We start from the raw sequence: 10,320 nt of genomic DNA, 5'->3' as shown, positions 1-10,320 counted from the left end.
TTGCATCTTGGCTTTTGATTATGATCAGAAAAATTTTGGATTGTTAAAACTCAGTTGACCCTTTTTGTATAAGAATTGTGTTTTGATTGAGAAGAGGGTAAACTAGGGAAAATTTTTAAAATTTTTTAAATCACAACCTTGCGTTAGAATAAGCTTAATCAATATGATGAAAATTTCCAAGAATTCCAGTTCTGAGGTACCACCCCAATTGGTTGAAAAAAATTTTTTAGAACTTGTTTGATTAATACACTTTGTGGATCATATTTTGAGTTTAAGAACACAAGCATGTGAGTTTTGAGCCTTAATTGTGTGGTTACATCATACATAACCACTTATTTTCATTCTTGTGTGCATTATTCTCTTCCTATGATTGTAATATTTGATTTGTTTGATTCTTTATGTCCATTATTTTGTGTATACATGCATTTTTATGATTGAGGCCATTGTTCAAATAGCTCACTGACCCAAATAGCCTACCTTTTATATTCTATTGTTAGCCAATTTTGAGCCTATGCTTAACCTATTTGTTCTTAATTGTAGCACATTACAAGCCTAAGTGAAAAACAATAAATATTCCTTGTTTGGATCTTTGATTAGCTTAGGCTAGTGAGAGTGTTCATAATTTGATTTTGGGAAGGTTGGGTACATTGGGTAGAGATAAAAGTGTGTGTGTGTTTTTGTTGAAAAATTTTAGGAATTGGGTGCACACTCATGTATTAATCATGTATAAACCATATGCATTGATATTCTTGTATATATTTTAGTAAAAAAAACTAGAAAAAGAATTGTAATAAAAAGGGGACAAAAATGCCCCAAAGCTCAAAGTTTAATAATGATCAATGCATATGTGTGGTGATCTAAAGGAAATGCATGAGTGAGTGAAAAAGTGAAGAATGGATAGCTAGGTTTGTTTAGAATTGTTTAGGTTGTCATAGATTAGGTGGGAAGTTTAAGTTAATCAAGGATCCAAATTTCAAGCTCACTTGACCATATGTATCCTACCTTGACCCTAGCCCCATTACAACCTATGGGAAAGTCCTCATGATATTTGTATGCATGCATAAAGTAATTGTTGATTGTTAGATGAAAAATAAATCTTGGAAAGCATGGTTAGGGGAGAATTGAGTGAATCAACCCCATACACTTGAGTGCCTAGAGCGGATATACCTCCGGCGAGGGTTCGATCGCTCAATTACATGTTTCCACCCATGATTATCTTTTCTTGCAAGTTTGTAAAATCTTTCAATGATTCAATCCAATTGTGGTTTGCTTTGATTGCTATTGCCTTAACACTGGGGCTTGCATGCGTATTCTTGGAGATTGATTTATTTTGACTAAGCCATTGCATTCATGTAAATAGGTTACATATAGATAGATTGCATTTAGTTAGTTCGCATTGAATAAATGTTGATACCCTTTGCTTCTTTCTTGATTTTAGCATGAGGACATGCTTAGTTTAAGTGTAGGGAGATTTGATAAACCCCAATTTCATGGTTTATCTTGTGCTTATTTTAGGAGATTTTATCACCTTTTTCCCACATTTTTATTTAATGAAATAGCGTGATTTTGTAATTCTCCCTTGAATTGTGTTTAAGTGTAAAAACATGCTTTTTAGGCCCTTAAATTGGTGATTTTGATTCACTTTAATTCCATTCGATGCCTTGATGTGTTTGTTGAGTGATTTCAGGTTCATAAGGCAAGTATTGGATGGAAGAAATGAGGAAAAAAGCATACAAAGTGAAGAATGCATGAAGAAACAAAGATTAGGAATGCATCAATGGGCGCGCACGCGTATAAGGTGCGCACGCGCATAAGTGATTTCACATAAGGACGCGCACGCATATTTGCCGCGTCCGTGCGGATGAAGAAACAGCCAATCGACGCGCACGCGCACATGGCGCGTACGCGCCGATACTAGCACGTGGCCCACTTAAAGGCAAAACGATGGGGGCGATTTCTGAGCTGCCCAGGACCAAATCCAACTTGTTTCTGAGTGTATTTCATGCAGAATTGAAGTCCAAGCAAAGGGGGGAGCAATTAGTTAGTCAACATGAGCCTTTAGTTAGTTTTCTAGAGAGAGAAGCTCCCTCTTCTCTCTAGAATTAGGTTAGGATTAGGTTAAATTGTCATGGATCCATGTTTAATTCCTTTCTTTCATCTTGCTTCTTTTATAATCTCTCCTGTCTACATCTTGATTTTCTTAGTTGTAATGTTAATTTCTCATTTTTCTATCTTGTTTGTGATAATGAACTCATGTTAGATTTGGTTCACAATTAATGTAATTTGGTGTTGATGTCTCTTTCATGTTGCTCTTGCTTGCTATTATTGATTTCTTGCTTATGAAGTTATGGTTTTCCTTAATTTTAGCATTTTGTGATGTTTACTTTTATTACACATTAGGTGTTTGATATAATGCTTCCTATAGTTTTTGAGTAGTTCTCTTGACCCTTGGCCTAGGCTAAGGGGATTGAGTGATCTTGAGTCCTTGGGCTTTGTTGAATTGTCAATCTTAGAATCCTTGGGGATCAATTTGATAACCATTGACTCTAGCCTACTACTAAGTCAATTAGTAACTAGGTTGGGACTTATGGATTGATGTTGATCAAGCCATTTGAAGTACTTCAAGCCTAGGAGTAGACATTACGTACTTAAGGCTTTAGTGAGTAGACCTAATGAGCTCGGTTCCGCATAATTATCAATGTTTGAATTGCGACAAGGATAGTGATCTCAATTACCTATGTCTTAGCCAAGAGTCCCTAATCTTGCTTCTTTTAATTGCTTGTTTGATTTACTTTTCTTGCCATTTATTTTATTGCCCTCTCATAAATCAAACCCTCCTTGCGTTCTCATAGCTAATAATTGACCACTTCCTTGCTATCCTCGTGAGACGACCTGGAGTCTAAATACTTCGGTTAATTCTTATTTGGGGTTTGTACATGTGACAACTTAAATTTTTGATGTGGGAATTGTTTGTTGGTGTAGAACTATGCTTACAACGAAGTTCTTATTTCTATAAGAGAAATTCTAAACCGACACGACAAATCTCATTTATCAAATATCACTCCCCTAATCTAAGTCAGTAAAGCCATAAATTCTGCAGTCACTTGACTTTTGAAACCTTAAGCCATGTTGGGTTGTGTCAGCTAAGTACCTAAGTATTCTTTTGACAGCTCTCTAGTGAATTTCTAGAGGGTGGTGCATAAATTGTGAGACTTCATTGGCAGCAAAGGTGATGTCTAGTCTTGTGATTGCATATTGGAGGCCTCTTACAATGGATCTGTACAGTGCTAGTTACTGAAATGCTTCACCATCAAACACAGAGAGTTTCAAGTTGGATGCCATTAGGGTAGGCATGGTTTTTACATCGTGCATTCCCGCTCTTATAAGCAACTCCTTGATGTACTTGGTCTGGCAAAGGAGTATTTCATTGTCATTTTGCTTAATAGTTTCAATACCCAAGAAATAATTCATTTTTTCTAAGTCCTTTAAAGAAAAAATTGAGTTAAGCTGACTGATTAGTGTGGTAATTTCAGAATCTGAGCTTCCTGTGACCAGGATCGTCAACATAGACAAGAATATATGTTGCTGAGAATGCTGTAAATCTTGTGAAGAGAGACGTGTCTGAGATAGTGTTATGGAACCCAAATCCGTTGAGGGTTGTCTTGAGCTTGGTGAACCACGCACGAGGTGCCTACTTTAACCCATATAGTGACCTCTGAAGTTTGTGCACATGATTCAAATGGTTGGGTGAGAGAAACCCTCTGATTGAGTCATGTATATTGTTTCTTCAAGATCCCCATTTAAGAAGGTGTTATTGAAGTCAAATTACTTTATCCTCTTCCTTTTGCCAATGCCAAGGTCAGCATGATTCGCACCGTGGGTGGCCTTACTAAGGGACTGAAGACCTGATCAAAATTCATGCCTTCCTTCTAGTGAGAAACCTTTGCCACCAGTCTAGTTTTGTACTTCTGAATTGTGCCATTAGGGTGTCTCTTTTTCCTGAAGACCCATGTACAACCAATGATAGGGGATGAGTTAGGAGTGGGTTTGGGGACTAGCTGCCAAGTGTGGTTCCTCATTAGGGCTCATATTTGTCTTCCATTGCTCTTTGCCAATGGGGACAGACAAGGGCCTGTGCTACTGTCGGAGGCAAGTTCTTTGAGAGGTCAGTATACCTTCTTGCACTATTGCTACATATATTTTGGGTTTGAAAATTCCAGATTTGCTTCTTGTTTGCATCAGATGCAGGTTTCTTGAAGCTGGAGCTGCCAGCACAATTTCAATCCTGGCTAATTGATTAGCACCTGTAGTAGGAGTGACATTGCTAGGAGGCAAATTAGTAACATCAGCAGTATTATCAGCAAGAGCAGAGTAATCATATACAGATATAGGTATAGTAGGTAATGATGCATGTATGTCATTGTGTATATTGGAAGTATCATTTATAGAATGCAATGTATGAGGTGTATGCAGGGCATGAGGATGAGGGAGAAGGTTTAGGGTGTGGTGAGAGGAAGAGGTTGAATAAAGGGAAGAGGATTGAGATTGAAAGTGGGGCTGGGGACTGGTTGTAGGGTGGCTAGATGAGGTTGGGTCCTGAATAGTTGGGGGTAAGGGAATTCAAATTCATTGAAGAACACATTTCTTGAGATAACCTTTTTTCCATTTGGGGATAAGCACATGTATCCTTTGTGGTATGTGGCATATCCAATGAATATTGATTTTTCCGATCTGTAATCAAACTTGTGTGCATTGTATCATCTTAGCAAGGGGTAGCAAATGCAGACAAAGGATTTTAAAAATTCGTAGTCTAGTTTGTTGTTGGTGAAGGCTTCTAATGGGTTTTGTTGTTGAGAAGGTAGGTGGGTAACCTGTTTATAAGATAGGTGGTAGTCATGGTTGAGTATTCCCAGAATGTGAGAGGTAGGTTGGCTTGTGCTAGTAAGGTGAAGGATGTTTCAGTGATGTGTCTGTGCCTTCTCTCAACAGTGTCATTCTTTTGGTAGGTATAGAGACAAGTAAGTCTGTGTTAGATGCTATGTTCAGTAAGAAATTATTTGAATTCCAGGGACATGTACTCTCCTCCATTGTCTGTCTATAATGCTTTAATTTTCAATCTTGTTTGGAGTTCAATAGTTGCTTTATAGTGCTGTAAGGCTTTAAAGGCCCAAGCTTTGGTGTTAAGCAAGTAAGTGGTGGTATATCTGGTATACGCATCAATGAAATAGATATAATAATGAAAACCTGACCTACTTTATACTGGTGCTACCCCCAAACATCAGAAAATAGTAATTCTAAAGGTGCATAAGATGTACAAGAATCAAGATATGGCAATTGGTGTATTTTGCTTATGCAGCAAGCACGACACAATGAAGGAACAAGACTAATTTTATTTATTGTATCAGCCAATTTTGGCACATTACATTGTTTTATTACAAGAATAACTACTTTATCAGAGGGATGGCCTAATTTTCTATGCCACTGCTGAGTTATATCACTAACTCTTTTACAAGTGATATTTGTTGCTATAAGATGCAGGCTCCTTTGTTACTGACTCAAGAGGGCTATTGTTGTTTGATATTTCTTTTTCTTTTTCATATAGACTAGAATTTTTAACTCTTTTACAAGTGACATTTGCTGCTATAGGATCAGGCTCCTTTGTTACAGACTCAAGAGGGATATTGTTTTTTCATATTTCTTTTTCTTTTGCATTCAGACCAGAATTTTTACTGCAAATAAGATTATTAGCAATTTGGTTTTTTTATTTGTCTTTTTCTTTTTCATACAGGACAGAATTTGTTTTGCAAGTGACTCCAGCTGAGTTTGTTGAATTTGATTCTACAGCAGGTGAGTGTGAAGAATTAGGACATTAGTCAGGTGGATTTGGTTTTTCTTTGGGATCATAGGTTGGAAATTTCGGTTTTTTAGACATATTGGTAAATGCTTGGTTTCAATGACTCTTGGGATAACTTGAATCCCTTTAAATCTGTATAGTCCTTCCTTAAGTAGGCCTTGAAGGAGTATCTTCTTGGATATCTAACGTTTGAGATTGCAAAAATAAGGCCAGAATTCAAAAAATATACAGTTGTCTAGCACAAACTTAGCAACATTAACAAGGTTTTTAGATATGGTGGGTACATGTAGTAGGTTTCTTAGTGTGAAAAGTCTATTGGATAAGGATGCATGCATAAAAGAACTTCCAATATGCTTAATTTTTATACCTTGGACATTACCTTCATACACTTTCTCTGTGCCCTCATAATCTGATCCTGTGGCAAGGTTTCTTTGGTCGAATGTGATGTAGTGTGAGGCTCCTTAGTCCAGAAACTAGGCTGTGTCAGGGAGAGCTGATGGTGGCGTGAAGAGTGCTTATGGATTCACTATTGTAGGTGACTGCATTTTTGGATCTTAATAACATTTCTTATTTCCTAAGGCATTATAGAATGCCATTGAGGGTGGTTGAGCTATGGTTAGGGGTTGCAGTTGAGGATTCATGAATTCTGGATTGAACTTGTGGTAACACTGTACAACTATATCTCCTATCTTTCCACATAATTACACTGAGGTTTGCTACCTTGCCACCATATAGATCTTCCATAACCTCTGAAGTAGCCTCTACCTCGCGTTCCTAAAAAACTACTATGTTGTAGTGGTGATAGCTTCTACTTGAGCTTTCTCTTATTCCTCATTGCTTTGAGCAACATTTGCATGAATTAGCCCTAGATCTATCTTTCTGAACCTATCAATCAGCTCTTTTTCTGTGAGCAATTGTTACTCAAATTCGCTTTCTGACATGTGGTCCATTCTTGTCATTGTAACTGTAATAAATGCTCTATATTTCTCACTGAGACCTCCTACTGCATCTTCTATGTATTCTTCCTTGGTAAGTGGTGATCCAAGAGCATTTAGATAATCTGCCACCTAATTGAACTTTGCGATGTATTAAGCTATGGTTGATCCTTACTTCTTGAACATTTTTATTTGTGTTTTCAAATTTTTTATTTTCGCTTTGACTTTGGCTTCGAAGTATTCATCTAGCATATGCCAGATCTGATACGCACGATTGTATTCAATCACTCAATTCACGAAATTTTGCTCCATTGATGCGATTAACCAGGCTACTAAGCATTGATCTTGGACCTCCCAGTCCATATATTGTTGTGGTTCAATTCCATTGCATCTGTCTGATTCTGAGCTGAATTAAGCTAGAACCTTTCTCGGATTGAGATGCTTTTGGAATTTATTCACCTTTATACACGCTAATGCCTGTTTCTTCCACGTATTGTAGTTGTTTACATTGAGCTTTATTGCTGAGAACAGTGCAAAAGTGTTTTGGTTGAACAAGCTCATTGGATCTTGTGAGATTTGCACAGGATTATCCATGGATTGATGTGAGCTCTGATACCATGTGAGATATCAGATTTCTTACGAAGAAGAAAAGGAAGTAGGTAAAATAAGAAAAAGAAGAAGAAAAAGATCTTTAGAAGAAGAAGATGGAAGAAAGTGGAAGCAGAGAGAAACTGAAAGATAGAAGATGCTAGAAGATTTCAAAAAGGAGATTATGAATTAATTCAACTACAAAAAGTTGTTACAGGGACTGGTATATATACATGGAGTTTTAACAGAAAAAGGCTTAATTGACTCTACTTTTAACAACTTCGCTAATTTGGTTTGATAGTTCTAACTAACTCCACGTATAGTTCTAACTATCTGCACGTGCTTCTGTATGTGAAGGGTCATTGCTATTAACATCAACTCTGCTGCTAAACTCTACTCTTTCATTGCTGCTAACATCAACCCTGCTACTATTAACACTTCTTACATATTGCCATTGCTCACTCCTAAATACTGAACCAATCTTTGTATTTCTGCTGCATGCTCTGCTGCTTCAATATTGGTTTTGATATTAGGCTCAGAAACTATCTCAAGCAAAGGTGCCCTGCTCTACTTAAATCAACTTATCATTAAAACACCATGAACTTCAACACTATTTTATCATGGATACAGGTGGTTGAGCATATTATGCGTGATCTAATAATGAAATAACTAAAGGTAGTTGAGGGATTGTCCAAATATAGACATGTTAAAAAATATGCAACTCAGTACAACAGATGCACAGCAAATAAAAACAACATATTAAGCACTGACATTAGAAATAATTAAAGTTCCAAAAAAGAAGAAAAAAGGATTACCTGTAAGTAATTTTACCTGTGAGTAAAATCAAGACATTTACTAAACCCCATGATCAAAACTAAAAAAGGAGATACCGAACCATGTTTCACAAACAGTAGCCAATTTGATTTTGTCATCGAATACTGCTGCTCCGGTATTAGAGAGCGAGAGCAAGAGTGATAAGAAGAAAAAATTGAAAAACATGATCTGTAAGGATAATGAAAATGAACATATGCAGATGATTTTTTTTTTCAAATTAATTTTCAATTCAAAATTTAAATTTTGAAACAATAAAATTTGTAGATTAAACAAATAATAATCATTTACATCATTTATCTAATTAATTAATTAAAACAAAAAATAAAATTCATGCAAATCTGCTTTGAACGCTGGTTAGATCTCACGGCTCTGTTCTGGTCGTCGCTGCTGTGCTCTCGACTTTCATAGTCTCACTGCATGTGCTCTCTGTGGCCGCCACTCAGTACTTTCCAGCGATATGCTTTCTTCCGCTGCTTCCTCCTCCATATCCATCATCACACATCGATGATTACCATGAACTCCACTGCACCCACTACGACCACCACGCCATACCATCGTCCACCACCAAAGCAATCAGCACCTCATCCACCGTTGAAACCCTACCACCACTGCTTGTGTTGCCTCTACCATGATGACTCCCCTAAAGGATGGAGCCGTCAGGTACAATGACATACTCTGCCTTATTGAGTACATGAACTTTATGACCTCCACCTCCAACTTAGATTAGGAAGAAGAAGAAAATTATACAAAAACATAATCAGTGAACAAAGAAACAAACGGAAGAAGAGGAGAAAAGAAAAGAGGAGGAACTGACAATGAAGAAAAAGCATCGAAGAAGAGGAGGAAGAAAGAAAAATTAAAACATAGAATGGAGAACTTAGATGATAGGAACGAATTCCTTTTTTAATTGATTTTGAATTCAAAATTTAAAATTTCAAGGGAATGTATACATGTAAAGTAAGTTGTAAAAGGATGATAAGAAAATTAGGTACGATGATCAAAAGAGTGGCATAATGAGGATGGTTTGATGTAGGAGTGTTATTGTAATAAAGATCATACATAAAAAATTTGAAAGAATCTGGAAGATGCCATATAGGAATTTCACTAGTGAATAAACCTTCTTTTCAAGGATTATTATAGGATAGGATAAATACATACAACTACTTTTAAATTTTTATATCCTTGGAATATTTTTTATTTTTCTTATAATCTAATTATTTCGGTTAAATATGGCTTAAATTTCTAGTCCTCTGAACCAATAGCTAAATCAGTTTGACTTTGTCCAATTCGGTTTTAATTTGGTTTTAGAACCTTAGTTTTCATACAGGAGATACAAACTTCAGAAAAGGCTTCCATAATTTGAATTGTATGGTATTTATTTGGTTTGAAATCCATGTATGCATCATATTTTGTGCACATTCGACAATAGTTTCAATGAAACTAGATTCACTTACATTCTTGATAAAATATATGTGGAAAGGGGAAGTATGAATTTAAAGCAACAATTAATCTCTACATTTAAGTCATTTAACCAACTAAATATAACCAAGTAACTTTAACCTAATTCACCTCCACGTGCCACTACCTCTAACAAACTTTTGACTTAACGTACGAATATATATAACTGCCTTTTTCATGCGGATTTCATTTCTTTTTTTGAATTTTCTCAGCATTTTTTGCGTTCTCTTCCTGCTCTGTGTTCTCTTCGTTCAAGATCAATGTTCTTTTATTTGGTTTGAAGATTTGGATCAAATTTTTTGAAATCAAGCAGTGAAATCAGATTTGAACAGGTATTTTGTTTTCAAAGACAATGAATGATTCAAGTTCAGACTATCAATTGAACCAGAGCAAATTGAATTATTATTTTGAATCGAATCAAGTGGCTAATGTGTGGTTTGAATCTAGTTAATGTAGTTCGTTTATAGTTTATGATTCTGTAGCTGAATAATTTTGTTTTTGTTTGTGAAAATTGGTGTTCATTATTGATGGTTTGAATTTGAATGTAATGAAGGAGTTTTGAATTTGAATTATTATTTTGATGAATCTGTTTCATTCCCAGTTTGGTGCATTTATAGTTATAATTTGGTTTAGTATGGAAATGCTTTCGGT

The 10,320-nt window shown here is 36.0% G+C and overlaps 1 long non-coding RNA gene across 1 annotated transcript in view; it reads right to left on the bottom strand.

Annotated features, from left to right (window-relative positions):
• The window catches only part of LOC110262596, a 21,013-nt gene extending 13,034 nt beyond the window's left edge, over nt 1-7,979 (bottom strand). The window contains exon 1 of the long non-coding RNA XR_002347444.1: nt 7,823-7,979. This is a non-coding gene — a long non-coding RNA (uncharacterized LOC110262596). The remainder of the gene's footprint in view (nt 1-7,822) is intronic.

Source organism: Arachis ipaensis, chromosome B05, assembly GCF_000816755.2.
Source record: "Arachis ipaensis cultivar K30076 chromosome B05, Araip1.1, whole genome shotgun sequence".
Taxonomy (NCBI): domain Eukaryota; kingdom Viridiplantae; phylum Streptophyta; class Magnoliopsida; order Fabales; family Fabaceae; genus Arachis; species Arachis ipaensis.
This window is presented reverse-complemented; position numbering and strand designations above follow the sequence as displayed.